Source organism: Mesoplodon mirus, assembly GCF_964341445.2.
Source record: "Mesoplodon mirus genome assembly, chromosome: X".
Classification (NCBI taxonomy): domain Eukaryota; kingdom Metazoa; phylum Chordata; class Mammalia; order Artiodactyla; family Ziphiidae; genus Mesoplodon; species Mesoplodon mirus.
In genome coordinates this window covers 96,022,349-96,042,791 of record NC_138981.1, presented here as the reverse complement: position 1 = coordinate 96,042,791, position 20,443 = coordinate 96,022,349, and positions in this window count along the sequence as shown.

Sequence of the window (20,443 nt, the reverse complement as noted above, 5' to 3'; positions counted from 1 at the left end):
ACTTCCCTCTCATTTAGGTTACCACAGTGCATTAGGTAGAGTTTCCTGTGCTATATACTATGTTACCATCAGTTGTCTATTTTATACATGGTATCAGTAATGTATATGTGTCAATCCCAGTCTCCATCTCTATTTCTGCTTTGCAAATAAGATCATCTATACCATTTATCTAGATTCCACATATATGCGTCATTATATGATATTTGCTTTTCTCTTTCTGACTTCACTCTGTATGACTGTCTCTAGGTCCATCCACGTCTCTACAAATGACCCAATATCATTCCTTTTTATGGCTGAGTAATATTTCATCGTATATATGTACCACATCTTCTTCATCCATTCCTCTGTTGATGGACATTTAGGTTGCTTCCATGTCCTGGCTATTGTAAATATTGCTGCCATGAACATTGGGGTGCATGTGTTTTTTTGAATTATGGTTTTCTCTGGGTATATGCCCAGTAGTGGGATTGTTGGGTCATATGGTAGCTCTATTGTTAGTTTTTTAAGGAACCTCCCGTACTGTTTTCCATAGTGGCTGTATCAATTTACATTTCCACCAACAGTGTATGAGGGTTCCTTTTTCCGCACACCCTCTCCAGCATTTATTGTTTGTAGATTTTTGTGTGTGTGTGTGGTACACGGGCCTCTCACTGTTGTGGCCTCTCCCGTTGCAGAGCACAGGCTCTGGACGCACAGGTTCAGTGGCCATGGCTCACGGGCCCAGCTGCTCCGTGGCATGTGGGATCTTCCCGGACCAGGGCACGAACCCGTGTCCCCTGCATTGGCAGGTGGACTCTCATCCACTGCACCACCAGGGAAGCCCCTGTTTGTAGATTTTTTGATGATGGCCATTCTGACCAGTGTGAGGTGATACCTCATTGTAGTTTTGTTGAATCAAATAATTTAAAAAAAGGAAAGCCTCAGCCAAGAAACAGGAAATCTCAGCAAATAAATAGAAGATATAAAGAAGAACCAAATGGATATTTTGGAATCGAAAAATACAGTAACTGAAATAAAAAGCTCCATTGGATAGGCTCAACAGCAGAATGTAGTGGATAGAGGAATGATTCAGTGAACTAGGAAATAGCACAGTAAAAATTAGCATCTGAGCAACAAAGAGAAAAAAGACTGAAAAAAAGAGCCTCAGGGGCATGTGGGACTATAACAAAAGGTCTTACATTTGCTTCAGAGTCCCAGAAGCAAAGGAGGAGGAGATCAAGCCTGGAAAGTTATTTTAAAAAATAATGGCTCAAACCTTCCTAAATTTAGCAAGGAACATAAACTTACTGATTCAAGAAGTGAACTCCAAACAGGACAAACCCAAAGTAATCTATGCCAAGATACATCATAATTAAACTAATGAAAACTAGAGAAAGAAAAATCCTTGAAAACAGCCAGAGAAAAAGAGAAGAAATCATACAAACTGTGTTCTCTGACCACAAAGGAATCAATCTAGAAATTAATAACATAAAGATAATAGGAAAAGCAACAAATACTTGGAAACTAAACAACATAATTCTAAATAATCCATGGGACAAAAAGAAAGAAAAAAATATATAGAAATGAGTAAAAATGAAAAGACAACATATCAAAATTTGCGGGAAATAGCTAAAGCAGTGCTGAGAGGGGAAGTTATAGCAGTAAATAGGGAAGGAAGGAAGGAAAGGAAAGGAAGAAAGAGAGCTACAGATCAATATTCCTCATGAACATAGATGGAAAAATCCTTGAAATGTTAAGAAATAGAACTCAGCAATATATCAATATAAAATAAGTTATGCACCATAAACTATGGAATTTATTCAAGGATGAAAGTAGCTACGTAGGTAAATATAAAATCCAATAGTATTGCATTTTTTTTCTTTGAAACTCCTATTTTTTCATTTGAAACTCCTATTTTTTCCTCTGTATGATTTAAAAGGTATGTAATACAATAATTATAAATCTATATTACTGGACATACAAAGAGTAAAGATATAAGATGTAACAATAACAACATAAAGAAAGCATGGAACTGTAAAGGAGTAGTTTTTTATACTATTGAAACTAAGTTGTTATTAATTCAAACCTGATTGTTATAAAGTTAAGATGGTGATTGTAATCCCCAAGGTAACCACTAAAGAAACAACTTTAAAATATACATTAAAACTAACAAGAAAGGAATCAAAACAGTACACTAGAATAAAAATGAATCACAAAAAGTAAAGGAGGCAATGAGGAACAAAAGGTATGGTATATAAATGGCAGAAGCCTTTCCTTATCAGCAAGTACTTCAAATGTGAAGGGATTAAACTCTACAATTAAAAGATTAAATTGTCAGAATGGATTAAAAAAACAAACATGATCCAACTATATACTTCTACAAGAGACTCACTTTAGATGCAAAGACTATTGAAACACACAACCTGGATGAATCTCCAGAGAATTATGCTAAACAACAACAAAAAAAGCCAGCCCCAAACGTTACATACTATATGCTTTATTTATATAACATTCCTGAAATAACAAAATTGTAGAAATGGAGAACAGATTAATGATTGCCAGAGGTTGAGTGGGTGGATATATGAGGGAAGTGAATGAAGTTATAAATGAGCACCATGAGGGATTTTTGCAGTGATGGAACTGTTCTGTATCCTGACTGTATCAATGCCAATATCCTGGTGCTGATATTGTACTATAGTTTTGCAAGATGTTAGCTTTGGGGAAAAAGTGGGTAATCGTTACATGAGACCTCTTAGTATTTTTTCTTACTACTGCATATGAATCTACAATTATCTCAAACTAAAAAATAAAATTTAAAAACTCAGAATGCATAAAAAGAAAAAAATTCTGGATGGAAATATACTAGCTCTGGGTGATTGTATTATTGCTGGATTTATTTTTCCTTTGGGCTTTAAACAACTTTTGAATTTGTCTAACATGAACTGCATTATTTGTGTATTTATTTGGGTTATTTGTGCAGATGTGTGGGGATCATCAAAGTGTTTTTTCCTTCCTCCCTCTTCTTCTAGCCCTTTCCGCAAGACTCCTAGGTTACTTAAGCAGCCTTGCTACTAGACTCTCATTCACCCCACCACAGCACATCCCTGTATCTGCCTTTAGATCTTGCGTTTAGGCTAGTCTTTCCTGCACCTGGGTGGGATCAAAGCCTTATCTTAAGGCTAGGATCTGTGAATGGATTTCAGGTTTCAATCTAGGGAAAAAGACAGGGATAGAATTTGGAAGATTCAGAGAGGGAGCATGAGGCCCTTTGCTACATCCCTGATAAAATATAGCTAGTGGCGGGGCTTCCCTGGTGGTGCAGTGGTTGGGAGTCCACCTGCCGATGCAGGGGACACGGGTTCGTGCCCCGGTCCGGGAAGATCCCACATCCCACATGCTGTGGAGTGGCTGGGCCCATGAGCCATGGCCACAGAGCCTGTGCGTCTGGAGCCTGTGCTCCGCAAGGGAGAGGCCACAACAGTGAGAGGCCCGCGTACCGCAAAAAAAAAAAAAAAGTATATATATATATAGCTAGTGGGAAGCAGCCGCATAGCACAGGGAGAACAGCTCGGTGCTTTGTGACCACCTAGAGGGGTGGGATAGGGAGGGTGGGAGGGAGGGAGGGAGATGCAAGAGGGAAGAGATATGGGAACATATGTATATGTATAACTGATTCACTTTGTTATAAAGCAGAAACTAGTAACTAACACACCATTGTAAAGCAATTATACCTCAATAATGATGTTAAAAAACTGGACAGGTACATGTAAAAGTATGAGATTAGATCACTCCCTAACACCATACACAAAAGTAAGCTCAAAATGGATTAAAGACCTAAATGTAAGGCCAGAAACTATCAAACTCTTAGAGGAAAACATAGGCAGAACACTCTATGACATAAATCACAGCAAGATCCTTTTGGACCCACCTCCTAAAGAAATGGAAATAAAGACAAAAATAAACAAATGGGACCTAATGAAACTTCAAAGCTTTTGCACAGCAAAGGAAACTATAAACAAGACCAAAAGACAACCCTCAGAATGGGAGAAAATATTTGCAAATGAAGCAACTGACAAAGGATTAATCTCCAAAATGTATAAGCAGCTCATGCAGCTCAATAACAGAAAATCAAACAACCCAATCCAAAAATGGGCAGAAGACCTAAATAGACATTTCTCCAAAGAAGATATACAGACTGCCAACAAACACATGAAAGAATGCTCAACATCATTAATCATTAGAGAAATGCAAATCAAAACTACAATGAGATATCGTCTCACACCAGTCAGAATGGCCATCATCAAAAAAATCTAGAGACAATAAATGCTGGAGAGAGTGTGGAGAAAAGGGAACACTCTTACACTGCTGGTGGGAATGTGAATTGGTACAGCCACTATGGAGAACAGTATGGAGGTTCCTTAAAAAACTACAAATAGAACTACCGTATGACCCAGCAATCCCACTACTGGGCATATACCCTGAGAAAACCATAATTCAAAAAGAGTCATGTACCAAAATGTTCATTGCAGCTCTATTTACAATAGCCTGGAGATGGAAACAACCTAAGTGTCCATCATCGGATGAATGGATAAAGAATATGTGGCACATATATACAATGGAATATTACTCAGCCATAAAAAGAAATGAAATTGAGCTATTTGTAATGAGGTGGATGGACCTTGAGTCTGTCATACAGAGTGAAGTAAGTCAGAAAGAGAAAGACAAATACTGTATGCTAACACATATATATGGAATTTAAGAAAAAAAACATGTCATGAAGAACCTAGGGGTAAGACAGGAATAAAGACACAGACCTACTAGAGAATGGACTTGAGGATATGGGGAGGGGGAAGGGTAAGCTGTGACAAAGCGAGAGAGAGGCATGGACATATATACATTACCAAACTTAAATTAGATAGCTAGTGGGAAGCAGCCGCATAGCACAGGGAGATCAGCTTGGTGCTTTGTGACTGCCTGGAGGGGTGGGATAGGGAGGGTGGGAGGGAAGGAGACACAAGAGGGAAGGGATATGGGAACATGTATATGTATAACTGATAAAGCAGAAACTAACACACCATTATAAAGCAATTATACTCCAATAAAGATGTAAAAAATGCATATTTCAAAAAAAAATACACTTTACATAACCTAGGGAATGAGAGAAAGGCCCCTGGGGTATGGTTGCGCTTGTTTTTCTCTGGTTTTTTTTTTTTTTTTTTTTTTTACACTTGCCCACACAGCTTTACAAATGAATAAAGAAATAGGCCCCCGCCTCCCTTTTATACTGTACAAATGCTGATTCTTGTCTTCTGAGGAAGTAGTGCCTACTTCCTTCAAAAACAATAAATCCAAGCCCTGAAGTTCATTTGAAAGACAGCAAGTTTTGCCCTTGGTTAATTCCTTTTTTCACCTTGTTATTACTTAAGGCCGAAAGCATGTGGTGTGTTTCAGTTCTAAATGAGCGCTGCTGGGTTGGATTCTTGCATTCTTTCTTTTTGCTTTTGTTTTTTTGAGGGGGGAGGGGAAGATTCCAGTTAAATTTTTTCCAGCATTTTATTATGAAACTTTCAAGGACGCAGAAAAGCTGAAAGCATTTTTCAGTGAACACTTGTATACCCATCATATAGATTCTACAATTTACATATTGTCAAACTTGCTTTATAACATACTTTCCCATCTAGCCACCCTATTTATACATTCATTGATCTATTGCATTTATCGTTTTGAAGCCAAAGTAAGTTTAAGACTTTGGTACACTTCTCCCTAAACACTTCAGTATGCATGTCATTAACTAGAGTTCAGTAATTTTCTAAGGTTCTTTTTTTCTTTTAATGTAAAATTTACATACAACAAGAAGTATGAATCTTGTGGTACATTGGCTGAGTTTTGACATACACATACAAGTCTGTAATCCAAACTTCTGTCCAGATACAGAAAAGGATCATCAGAAATCTCCCTTATGCCCCTTCCCAGTCATTCCCTGCCCTCAATGCCCTTCAGAGGTAACCAGTGTTCTGATATTTTTGTGCCATCACTTAGATCTGCCTCGCTTAGAATGTCATATAATGGAATCACAAAGTATGTACTCTTTATAGAAGGCTTCTTTCACTAGGTATAATGCATTTGAGAGTCATTCTTGTTGTTATGTATCAGTAGTTAATTCCTTTTTATTGCTGAGTAGTATTTCATTGAGTACAACACAGTGCATCCATTCTTCTATTGATGGACACCCGCCCTATTTCTAGTTTTTTGTTATTATGTATAAAGCTGCTATCATTGCTTTTTTGTGTGTTAGTAAATGTTTCTCATTTGAGGAAGTACCCTAGGATATTTCAGTTGCAGGCATGGGTGTGGGGAAAGTGATGATCTCTCACACGGTGGCCTGGTGAACTGGACCTTAGCTTAGTGGTCAGTCCCCTGAGGTGGCACTGGGCCCTAGCATCCCGTCAACCCAGAAAAAAGGGATATCCATGTCCCTGGGATGCACTTCCTTTCAACTCATAAATTCCTCTGTTTGAGCAGGCCTGACTGTATTAAAAATTACTTTCAATGTGTGATTTAACCCTCACAAACTCAAATCAGTTTTTGTTTGTTTGTTTTTGCGGTACGCGGGCGTCTCACTGTTGTGGCCTCTCCTGTTGCGGAGCATAGGCTCCGGACGCGCAGGCTCAGTGGCCATGGCTCACGGGCCCAGCCGCTCCGCGGCATGTGGGATCTTCCCGGACCGGGGCACGAACCCGTGTCCCCTGCATCGGCAGGTGGACTCTCAACCACTGCGTCACCAGGGAAGCCCCTCAAATCAGTTTTTCTCAATGTCCACAGGCTCCACCCTAACACTGGCTTCCACTGTGGTTGATGTAGACAACTGTGGCAGGCTCCTATTGGGTGTTCCATTTCTGTTCTGGTCATCTACTATCACAAAGTCACTGTGTAATAATTCTAATTAAAACAATTTTCAATTAGCATAAAGTAAAATTGATTTGGGAAGTATACAGTTCTATGAGCTATAACACACTGTAGAAAAAAGTTTGTCCTTTAATGGAAAACTATGCATTATCTATAGCACACTCTTCCAGGCTCTCTGATTCAGGCCTGTTCATTGTCTTTGAGCAATTTTGCAAAGAGGGAAATTATTTTGTAAATTGTAGGTAGCTGATATATATTCAAACTCTGTCTTATCCAGGAGAGTTTTGATTGGCTTCCCTCCTGCCTGTGGAAAAACCAGTTTTGCCTTTATTTGCAATTCAGTTCCTTCATATGAATTTGTGCTTTTTTCACTTTTCCTTTGAACTGGTTATAACATCTGCCTATGTTCCTCATACAAGTAAAATAAATCTGTAAAACATATTTATTTTTATATTTGTTTGAGAGCCATGATTTTACCTTTTTCTGAAAATTATGTTTCTCCCATTTTTTAGTTGAAATATAATTTACATACCATAAAATTCATCCTTTTAAAGTATACAATACAGTGGGTTTTTGGTATATTTTAGTATATTTATAAAATGTAGCAATCATCACTAATTCCAGAACATTTAACATACCTTTGAGATTCATCAAAGTTGTTGCATGTATCAATTGTTCATTCCTTTCTATTGCTGAGCAATATTCCACCGTATAGATGTACCCCAGTTCATTTACCCATCACTTATTGAAGGACATTTGTGTTGTTTCCAGTTTTTGGAGATTATGAATAGAGCTGCTATAAACATTCATGCATAGGTTTTTTCATGTATTGTTATTTAATATTTTATTTCCATTTTATTTTTAACATCCCCAATTATTTGTTATTATTGTTGTTGGATTTTATAATCAATGGCTATTTAGACTTGTACATAGATTAATTTCTTTGTTCACTATGGCAGATTATACTCTTCAAAGGTAGAGACAACAATATCTCCTATCCTACATGCTCTTTTGCAGTGTGGCCTTGCCACTCCCCCATTAATAGGTAGAGTCAAATACTTCTCCCCTTGAATCTGGGATTAGCCTTAGTGACTTGTAGTAATCAATAGAATGTGGATGAGGTAACACTGTATGACTTCTGAGGCTAGGTCAGAGAAGGCCACACAGCTTCCACCTGGATCTCTTGGAACACTCCCTCTCTGGACCCTCCCATGGAGAGGACATTGTAGCTGCTATAGTTAACTAGAATCTCCACTAAGCAGTCTTTGAGTTATCCCAGTTCACATGCTAGGCATGTGGGTGAAGAAGCCCCTAGATGCTTCCAGTCCTCAGCCCTCCGAGTCATTGCTAGCCATTCAAGACTTTCCAACTGAGGTCCCAGACATCATAAAGCAGAAACAAACTACTGTTGGTGCATACACAGATTTTTGTGTGAACAGAAGTTCTCATGTCTCTAGGATAAATACCTAAGAGTGGGATTACTCAGTCCTATGGTAAGTGAATGTTTAAGTTTATAAGAAACTACCAAACTATTTTCTAGAGTGGCTGTACAGTTTTGCATTCCCACTAGTAATATACAAGAGTTCCAGTTGCTTGCAATCTTCACCAGCACTTGGGGTTGTCATCATTTTTAATTTTAGTCTTTCTAATAAGAGTGCAGTGATATCCCATTGTGGCTTTAATTTGCATTTTTCTAATGGAAAATGATGCAGAACATTTTTTCACATGCTTATTTGCATATCCTTTAGTAAATGTCTGTTCAAGATTTTTGCCATTTTTAATCGGTTGTTTCAGACTGACATTTAAAATAATTAAATCTGTTAATATCCCACATCTCCCCTTCCCTTCAACACGGCACTTATCTCTCATTTTATTTTCCATTCAGTTTTTCTTTCTGATGTGCATTCACTGGGTTTTGAAAAATGCATGCACCTCTGGAAACTAAATCCCTATGAAGTGATACATCATAGTCATCACCTTAAAAAGTTCCCTCGTGTCCCTTCCAGTTATTCCCTGTCCCCAATTCCCCTCAAAGTAATCAGTGTTCTGATCTTTTTCTGCCATAGATTTTTGCCTGATATAAATGGAATCTTACTCTTTTGTGTAAGACTTTTTAATTTAACATATTTTTGAAATTCATCCATCTTGCATGTATCAGTAGTTCCTTCCTTTTTATTGCTAAGTAGTATTTCATTTTGCCAATAGATCACAGTTAGCTAATCCATTCTTATCTTGATGAACACCTGGTCTGTTTCCACTTTGGGCTATTATGAATAAAGCTTCTGTGAACAATCATATGAAAGTTTTTTTCTCTGGATATACGTTTTTATTTATCTTGAATAAGTACCTAATAGTTGAACCGCTGGATCATAAGATATGTATATAGAAGTTTATAAGAAACTGCCATATCTTTTTTCAAATGTGAAGAAATACTTCCTTCATCCAAGATGCCTTAGGCTTCTCTGGCTCATGGGTTTCCCAGGAATAGAAGTGCCCTTTGTTGTGGAAATTGTGGAGGTGGAATGATTCCCACCCCCTTCCTGAATCAGAATTGATTCAAGAATATAAGTGCCTCTCCTAGCAGCTCTGCTCTCACAGCTGTCAGCCTTGGTCAGGGGGAGGCAGGGAAGTTTAATTATAATGCTTCTGACAGTGTCTGAGCACAGAGCCCAGTGCCTGCTGCACCAACAGCTGAGCTCAGCCTGAAGCTGCTGTGCTGAAGACTCACCTCTCAGTATCTGGCTGTTCTTCAGTAGGCCTGCTTAATGGTCCAAGAATTTCATATTTCCACATGCTCATTGCTGGTCAGGTGCAGGTTGCAGGCACATTCCAGCTCCAGAGGCTTGCATCACTTTCCTCCCGTTACCACTAGGTTAGCTGCAGCTCATGATACAGTCCAGCAGAGCCCAAACCGCCAGAGAATGGAATCTTTAACACAATCCATGTTCTCAGAGTTTATCACATTTGCACATACGTCTACTGACAGGCTCTGCTCATGTCCCTCTGGGATCCATTTTTATGACGTCTGACTTCTTTCTCCCATGGCTGATAAGAAGAGCGGGGGCACCAAGATGCTTTGGGAGGGAAGGCACTCTTGTTTTCCCCCTTTACTTTAAAGAGTAAAATGCTCTTCCTCCCATAGCACTCTTTTATGACACTGAACAAATTCTTCCCTGTGACATCGCTGTTTGAGGTCATTTGTTTACTTAATACCCCACCTTGTTCCGGAAAGGATTTGAAGTGATTTGTAAGAATAAATCGAATACAAATAGATATTGTAAATTAAAAGTGGAATGAAAGGAAAATGAGGATGGGAACATAAAATGGAGTCAGGAATGCTATTTTTGTGCACTTTTTAGCCCTCCTTATCAATGTGAGTGCCATAACGCAAGAACTGTTTTATTCATCTTTGTATTTCTAACAGGGCTGGGTCCATTTTCTTTTTTAAAAAATAGTTTTATTGAGATATTCACATACCATAAAATTCACCCATTTAATTGTAAAATTCAATGTTTTTTAGTATATTCACAGAGTTGTACAATCATCATCATAATCCATTTTGGAACATTTTCATCACCCCATAAAGAAACCCCATACCCATTAGCAGTAAATCCTATTTCCCCTTACTCCCACCCCTGGCAACCATTAATCTGTTTTCTGTCTCTATGGATTTGCCTATTCTGGATATTTCATATAAATGGACACATACAATATATGGCCTTTTGTGTCTGCCTTTCTTCACTTATAATATTTTCATAGTTCATCCAAGTTGTTACATGTATCAGTATTTGTCTTTTTTTATGGCTGCATAATATTACATTACATGGATGTAACACATTTTGTTTAGCCATTCATCTGTTGATGGGCATTTATGTTATTTCCACATTTTAGCTATTATGAATAATGCTGCTGTGAACATCTGTGTACAAGTTTTTCTGTGTACCTATGTTTTCATTTCTCTTGGGTATATACCTAAGCGTTGAATTGCTGAATCATATGGTAACTCTACTTTTAGTCACTTGAGGAACTGCCAGACTTTTCCACATTGGCTACACCATTTTACATTCCCATCAGCACTGCATAATGGTTCCAATTTCTCAACATTCTTTTCTTTAAATTTTTATTGAAGTACAGTTGATTTACAATGTGTTAGTTTCAGGTGTCCAATATTTTTCATTATCTGCCTTTATGATTCTTCCATCCTAGTGGCTCCTTTGGTTTTGATTTTCATTTCCCTCTAACTAATGACGTTAAACATCTTTTCATGTGATTATTGGCCTTTTGTGTATCTTATTTGAAGCTATGTCTCTCATATCCTTTGCTAATTTTTTATTGGGTTATTTATTTTTGAGTTGCAAGAGTTCTTTATATATCCTACATGCAAATTCCTTGTCAGCTATATGATTTGCCAAATATTTTCTCCTATTCTGTGGGTTGTCTTTTCACTTTCTTGATGGTATCATTTGAAGCACAAATGTTTTTTATTTTGATGAAATCCAAGGTATCTATTTTTTTTTGGTCATTTCTGCTTTTGATGTTGTATGTAAGAAGGTTTGGCTTAACCCAAGGTCAGGGAGATTTCCCAGCCTTTTCTTGCACAGATATGCACATGTTTATTTACAAGAGCTACCATTTGTTGAGCACTTGCCTTGAGCTTGACATTATGCCATGCACTGTCAAGAGGGTATTGATGTCAGTAACAACAACAATAGTAGCTAACTTTATTGAGTTCTTATATGAATGATCTCATTTAGTCCTCACAACGAATCATTGAGGTAAATATGAATATATCTGTTTTACAGATAGAGAAACTGAAGATCAGAAACATTATCTGCATGTGATGCCTAGAATTTCTGTAGCCACCTTCTGGCCATGAAATGAGGCATTGATGTCAAACTGTGGGTGACATAAGGGAAAAATGGAAAGAACCAGCTATTGATGAGATAACGAATTAAAAGCCAAATAACAACATCAACCACAACATTAATAGCTGACATTTATTGAACACAACAAGAGTTATCTCATTTAACAGTCACAATATTTCTTTGAGGAAAAATACATGGTGAGGACCCCACTATGTGGTTCAGAAATGTTAAATACTGTAGCAAACCTTGTTGGTACCTTCCACTTCTTCCTCACTAATAGAACTCCAATTTTTTCACCTTCCTCTGTGTAGCCATAATGGGGAGGGGGGCTGAACTCTTTCTTATGCAGAGGAAGTGAATCATGATTAATTGAAGCCAATCAGTAGTCTCATTCCCCTTGTCAGTAATAAGTTTCTGCATGGAAATGGGACTAATCCTGGCCAATATGACCTGAAGGAAAGTCTGCTGAGGGGCTTCTAAGAAAGGTTTTCATTGAGAATAAAAAGAGCAGGATCTTCCACTTCCACTTTGTCTTTTTATCATTGCACCCCTCACCACCTAGCACAGAGCCTGGTGCATAGAAGAAAACTCAGGAAATATTTTGTGGAATGAAATCTCTTGAGTATACTGCTGTAGGTCAGTTTTTTTTCTTCTTTCACTTTGATCCATACAAGAATATATTAATCCAGGAATGATACCTGGGACTGGCTATAGATGAGAAAGTACTTTCTAGAAGTTGTTTCCTGAGACTTAAATTAGGCCAGTGACCACAGGCACCACTCATGCTCTTCTAAACTTGTGGAAAAACTACATTAAGGATTCACATTCCCTTTGTTGATGTAGTGAGAACACAATGTTTTGCTCAGTTCAAGCAAAATTTATAGGTAACACCTTTCACTGACCTTACACTTGCCAAACTTTCTCCCAGGTGGAGATAGGTTACATCTTATAGTTTACAATTAATTTTAATTATATAAATAATACATAAATGATTAAGCTTTATTTCCTTAACATCATTGCTTTATACCAATTATTTTTCTTTTTGCTGATGTATATTCTCTACTAATTCTTTCCGAGAGTTTTTGGGGGTGGTAAGTTTTCTGGGTTCTTATATGTCCAAAACACCTTTATTTCTCCCTCTCTCTCATATAATAGTTTGGCTTTGTCTTAAATCCAAGGTTCAACATTATTTTCACTCAACAGTTTGAAGATATTGCTCCATTGCTGTCCTGCATCTGATTTTGCTAATGGAAAGTCAAACTTATTCTTGTTCATTGTAGGTGGTCTTTATTTTCTCTTTGAAAGATTTTAGTATTTTCACGTTATCCTTGATGCTCTAAAATTTCACTGTGGTGTGTCCAGGTTTAGAGGTTTTTTTTAATTACTATTCTTTTTTTAAAATAGGTTATCCTCCTTGGCATTTATAAGGCCCTTCCAATCTAAGGATTCATGACTTCAATTCTAGGGAGTTTTTTCTTTGTTTGTTTTGCCATTTATTCCTCAAATATTGATTCCTTCCATTCTCTCCATTTTTATTCAATGGAACTTCCTTTAGACAAATGTGGAAATTTCTTGATTTGTTTATACTTCATGCCTCTCACATTTTCTTTACTACTTTCCATCCCCTTATCCTTTATACTATGCTCTGGGTGAATGCCTCAGGCCAATTTTCCAGCTCTATGATTTCATCTCTGTTTCTATCCATCACAAATCTTAGTTCAGTCCATTTATTATCTTCACCTATGTTATTTATTTTTTAAAATCTCTTATTTTTCATATTTACCTATTATTGTTCTATAATTAATTGTTCTTTCATAGATGTAATATCCTTCTTTATCATTCTGAGGTTATTATTTTATATTCATGTTCTGAGGACTCTACTTATCTAATGAAAGTCCTTTCATTTGTTGAGTGTATTGTCTCTATTTCATGGCATTGCTTTGTTTAAATGTTTGGTGATTCTCTTATTATATGCTTCTCTCTGTAGTTGAGATTGTTTTAGACTGTCTGCTCCTTCTGTTTATGCAACTTGTTTCAGAGAATAGAGGGAAAATATGTATCTGCTGTTTTCAATCAGAGTGGGTGAGGTGGAGAACATGCCATAATAAGAGTACCTTGATGAATCTGTGTACCTCTCTATTTCTCATTAATACTCCCATTTATTTTGCCATTGCCCATCACCCATGTTACTAGACTATCTCACTGTCTTAAGCTCCCTTATTCATTGCTTTCACTTGAAGACAGATCCCTCTGTTACTGCTTGCTGGTCCATGCAGTGGGAAAAAGGATAGAGAGGAGTTGGCTTTTCTGGCTTTTCTTCCCATTATACTGAGTAGTTGCCTCTAAGACCACTCCTTTGTCATAGTTTTTACCTTTTGGCGCAGAGAACTCCTGGGGTACTTTTATTACCTATAAGAATACTCTCCAATGCTCTCCCATGCATGTCCTGAGCTGTGGTTTCCTTCTTTAATCAAAACAGATCTACTTCTCATCTTCTAAGGAGTCCTCTCAGTTTTTGGCCCACCAAGAGTGATTTCAAGCATGACTATGTATTGAATCATTTTTCTGTTGTGTCAGGTAGAATACAGCAAGTGAAGAAACTGTAAATAGCAGTGGCTCAAGGAGGATATGAGCTTAATTCTCTATCCCCATTTTATAAATAGACTCCACTAACTTGCTCAGTGTCATGTAACTAATAAGCTGTGGAACTGGGATTTGAAATCAGATCTGACTCCAAAGTCTACCTTATTAGGTTCTTTCCACTATGCCAGTGGTTTTCAGCCTTGGCTATACATTAGAATCACCAGGGTAGCTTTAAAAAATACTAATGCTTCGAAACCATACCAGATCAATTAAATCACAGTCAAGAGTATTTTTTAAAAGCTTCCCATTTGATTCAATTATAAAGCCAGAGTTGAGTACTACTGCACTTTCTAACTTGTTCCCTTTTTGCCTATATATGCTATATGCTCCTCTGCCAAATATTTTCCTGATTACCTGATTGCTAACACTCTGCTTAAGTTACTTGTCTGAGTAATTTTAAAAATTATTTTGAAGAAATATGGAAAATTACCTTAGTTCATGTTTGATTCCAAATTTTTAAAATCATTAAGAAATATGCCAACACATGCAAAATTGTACACATTCTGAAATCAATCTATGTAATCAATTGTATTAACAGACTACAGAAGAAAATCACACAATCAAATCATTGACGTAGAAAAGTGATTTGATAAAATTCAACACCTGTTCATGATTTTAAAAAAAAAAGAACCTTGGAAAACTCTAGGAATACAGGAACTTGCTCAACTTGATACAGTACCTCTACCAGAAAACAAACAAAAAAACCTCACAGTTAATGTCACACTTAACGATGAAAGGCTAAATGCTTTCCAGCTAAGAACAGGAACAAGTCAAGAGTGTCCATTCTCACCACTGCTATTCAGTATAGAACAGAAATAGATTTACAAAGATATAGTCAATTGACTTTTGACAAAGGTAAAAAAGCAATTCAATGGAGGATCTTCTCAACAAATGGTGCTGGAGCAATTATATATCCACAGACAAAAAATATGAACTATAATCTATATCGCACACCTGATACAAAAATTAACTCAATGTGCATCATAGATTTAAATATAAAATATACATCTATAAAACTTTTAGAACATAACATAGGAGAGAACTTCAGGATCTGGGCTTCATGAAGAGACATGACACCAAAAGCACAAACCGTAAAAAAATGAATATATTAAAAACTTTTGCTCTATGAAAGACCATGTTAAGGGAATGAAAAGACAAGCTATAGACTGAGAGAACGTATTTGCAAGCCCACATATCTGACAAAAGACTCAGATCTAGAATATATAATGAACTCTTAAAACTCAACATTAAAAAAGCAATCCAATTAGAAAATGGGCAAAAGGCACAAAGAGTCTTATCACTGAAGAATCTCTACAGTTATAGTAAATGAGCACATGAAAGGATGCTCAACACCATTACACATTAGGGAAATACAAATTTAAACCACAAAGGGATATCATTACACATCTATTAGAATGGTTAAAATAAAAATACCAAATGCTGATGAGAATGCAGTGAAACTGGATCTCTCATACATTGCTGGTGTGTATATAAAATATTAAGCCACTCTGGAAAACAGTTTGGCGGTTTCTTATAAAATGAAACACACAATTATCACATGACTCAACAATTACATTTCCAGGCATTTAGTTTTCAGAGAAATGAAAACTTATGGCTGCAGAGAAACCTGTGCACCACCACTTACACTTAGCACGCATCTATTCTATTTCACTGTATATAACATCCCTTGTATGAATAACCACTAATCAAATTAGTATGCTGATGATAGGCATTTGGGTTGTTTTCAGCATTTCAGTAATGCTTTTATGAATATCCTTGTAGCTGTCTCCTTGAACACGTGTGTGAGAATTTCTGTGGGATGTATATCTAGAAATGGAATTTCTGGATCATAGGTTGATATACATTTTCAACTATACTAGCTACTACCAAAAACTGCTCTCCAAAATTGTACTAATTTATGTTTCCTCCAACAGCGTATGAAAGTTCCAGGTGCTTTTTGTCTTTGCCTATACTTGGGATGCCATACTTCAAAAATTTCCACCAATCTAACGCTTGTAAAAGATGCAATTTCTGTTTTAACTTGGATTTCCCTAGTTATGTGTGAGGTTGAGCATATTTTTACCTGTTTATTGGCCATTAGGGTTTCCTCTTTTATGAACAACCTGGGCATATCCTTTGTTCATTTTTTTTCTACTGGAGTTTTGCCTTTTTCTTATTGATATTATATATATAGGTTATATATAAAATTAATATTAATTAATTAATCTTATGTCAGTTATATAAGATTCAAATACCTTTTTCTCAGTCTATTACTTATCTTTTCATGTTTTAATGCTATCTTTTGCCTTCAGAAGCTTTAAATTTTCATGTAATCAAGTTTACCAATATTTTCCTATAACATTTCTGCTTTTTGCATATTGGTTAAGAAAGTCTTTTTGTCACAAGGAATTAAAGAGAATCTCCTACAATTTATTCTAATAATTTTCAAGTCCTGTTCTTTATATGCAGGTCTTTAAAACATCTGGAGTTTACTTTTATGTATGGTGTGAACTGGGGATATAATTTAATTTTTTTCCATATGAAAGTTAACTGTCCCAATATCATCTACTGAAGGGTCCATGTTTTCTTTACTTTATCCAGTTAAACAAATACCCAAACCTACTTTGTGCTAGACATTGTTCTAAGCACTTTGCGTATAGTATTAAAAGCAAACGAAATATTACCATTGGCATTATGAATTATATTTCATTAAAGCTGTTAGAATTTTCCTGCCCTTGTGGAGCTTATATTCTACTTTGGGTAGGTTTATAATAAACATAATAAATAGGCATATTATAGAGTATGCTGGAAGATGATAAGTGTTATAGAAAAAATAGAGCAGGGTAAAGGAAATTGGAGGGCTGGGTTGGGAGGAAGGTTGTGACTTTAAACAGAATAGTCTGGGTTGGTCTTGTTGAGAAGCTGATACGTGGGCAAAGCCGAAAGAAGTGAGGGAGGTGGCATGTGACTATTTGGGGCATAATAAAAGGTAATACTTACCTGATATTTGTGAATTTCACAAAAACTCCTGTTGGAGGGTTTTTTTTTTTTTCTTTCTTTCTTTCTTTTTTTTTTTTTTTTTTTTTGGCAGTACGCGGGACTCTCACGGCTGTGGCCTCTCCCGTTGCGGTGCACAGGCTCCAGACGCGCAGGCTCAGCAGCCATGGCTCATTGGCCCAGCCGCTCCACGGCATGTGGGATCCTCCCGCACCGGGGCACGAACCCGTGTCCCCTGCATCAGCAGGCGGACTCTCAACCACTGCGCCACCAGGGAAGCCCTCCTGTTGGAGTTTTTAACTGGAGTTTTTTCATATCTATATAGATTACTTTGGGGAGGACTGATACCCTTACAACGTTGCATCTTGCCATTCATGAACATGGTCTGGCTCTACATTTATTCACCGCTTCTGTTATGTACTTTATAGTTTTCTGGTCCCCATAAACCGTTTGTATATATTTCCAACCTCACTTCCTGTTCGCTTATCCCACTCCACTCTAGATGCTACTCACTGTGTTTCTGATAGGTAATGTAAACTAATGATTGTGTGTGTTTGTGTGTGTGTGTGTGTGTGTGTATGATGGATGATGGTCTTGTTTCCTGACACTGATCCTAAACCTGAGTTTGATTAACCCAGACCACAGCCCTTCTCCTTCATGATTTTTGCAAGATACATATTTTTGTCCTGTCTCCTCAGGGAATCTTCAAGTTCCTCAGGGGCAGTGACATGATATCTACTCTGCATCTTTCCTGTGGTACTGAGCACATTGTAATTACTCAAAAGATCTTAATGGTACATTTCCCACAATGGGGTTGCTGCACTTATCCTTCAATCTCTTCACGCCATTGAACCCTCAATCATGACTCTCCCTTTATCTTCAAAGTTGACTTCCATACAGAAAGATGTACTTTCCCCTGGACTTGTGCCTGAGCCTTTCACTTCTGCCAGTGATCCTTCTCTGAGGAAAGAGAGAAAAAGTTTTGGTTAGTAGCTGAGAATTCTTTGAGAAGAATTACGTTGGTGAGATAACCTAGTCCAGTTTTTGAAAAAGGTTTTCCCACAGAACATAAGTCTATGAGATGCTCTGGGGAAAAAAAAAGATCCTGAGTTAAAAAAAAAAAAAAAAAGCAGGAAGCCCTTTATACTAAATTGCCTTCTCGGAGACTTGTACCATGTTTTAAGCATATTAAAGGCCCTGAGAAGTTTATGATAAAGAAAACAAATTTTGTTTAGCCCATCACTTTTCAAACATATTTGACCATAGAACTTTTTTCTCTTTTTAAAGAATACCTATTAACATCCACATACCTCACACTGGGAAACATTGATCTTGTTCACCCTCTGAACTCTGGTATATATAAGGCAAACAAAGCCATCTATCCTAGACTGTCTTCTAAAGACATTTTGCTTCCACAGTAGTGTTAAAAAGCCTAGATCATGAGGAAATTTTCTCTAAGATCTATTCCAAATCCTTCATGTTTAAGTTTTATCATCCCATCCATTCTTATATCTTCACCAGAAATAAAATGATTTTGAGTTCTGATGCAAAATCAATTGCTGTGTATTTAGAGAATGCTTACTATGTGAAAGAAAAAATTTAAGACATTGGCTTTGCTGGACAAAGAAGTTGCAGCCATTGGTTGGAATTTCCATATTTCTCTGCCTCTATTTCTTGATATTTTTCTGCCCTTGACTTGAATAACCCTGAGTTTTCAAGAGGTGGCCACAATGTAAGGCAGAAACAAATGGAAGAAAACAGGGCAGACACATGTTGTCCCCTGATGTACTTATTTAGAAAAGAGGAGAGCAGCAGAAAAGTGTAGGGAGGACTTGACTGGGCAGGTTGCACACTTGACGCTGAACACCCCACTAACATAGATAGCTCAGGCTTTGCTGAGCTATCACCTTCCAGAGAAGAAAAATCATATATTTAATCCCATTTTAAGGCAGCTTACAGTAAAATACGTGCATAGCAAGAGCTTAACTATAAATCATCTAGCATTATCTCTAAAAAGTAGGGTTAATTATATTAGGAATCAGACATAAGATAATTCCTGAGCATGCTATTAGCTTTGAGCTTCCTGGAAGCCAAGCAAAAATGGAACCATGATAGTTCAATACTGCTACATATTAATGCATGTAGCCTCAGTTGTGAATATGGTAGCCCACCCTCACCTTACTCTTCTTTTGTCTTATTATTTGGCCTGATTTCTTGAATTCAATATGCATGCTTCCTTGCCTTTTATAACATATTTGATATAAAGAAGCCAGATAGTGACAAATAGGCAGTTTGAGGAAAGAGCTATTAATATTTATCTTGTAGCCATCAGACTCACTTCACACAGAAAAGTCTCTGGGTTAGATTTGAAGTCTCAAATTCTCAAAGGTGAACGCTGCAGATCCCATTAACAAAATTATTACACCAAGCTAAAAGGTCTATTGGGATCCGTCTTCAACTTCATCCTCCATGAAATTCTGGAATGAGTTTCCCTTGTCTTGTCCCTTTCCTACTGCTTCTTAGTCTACTCCACTAACCTCATTTCCAAACAACCAGTTGTTGGATGCATGAACTAAAATGCCATAAAGAATTTGCATATTTGATTGTTTTCTCTCAAGGTTAAATGAAGAGAGCTACAATTTCTAAGAAGCCTGGTTTGACTGTGAGTCTGGCCCCCAGGCAGATTAGGCCAAGGTTTTGGCCAAATGAAATTGCCAGTTCCCTAAAAGAAAAGACTAGCACATTGCTCATTAGAGCATTCTGAGCTTGCCTGTGCAATCTTTTTGCTACCCTGCAATTTCCTGTTGGTTATAAATGAAACCTTTCTAGCCGTTAATGCAGCCGGTGAGTTGAAAAAAAAAAGCATGTGATTAATCAAAGGAGGTTGGGGGAGATTCACTAAGCTTGAGTTATAGGGGAGAAGCTGGACAAGGCACTAGGACCTAGAAGGCATCTATCCACCCTGGCAGGAATTTCTTGCTTGGAGCTCAGACAACAAAGGCATAGAGAGATTGGTCTTCTTTCTCTCAGCATCTCCACCCAACCAGCAGAAA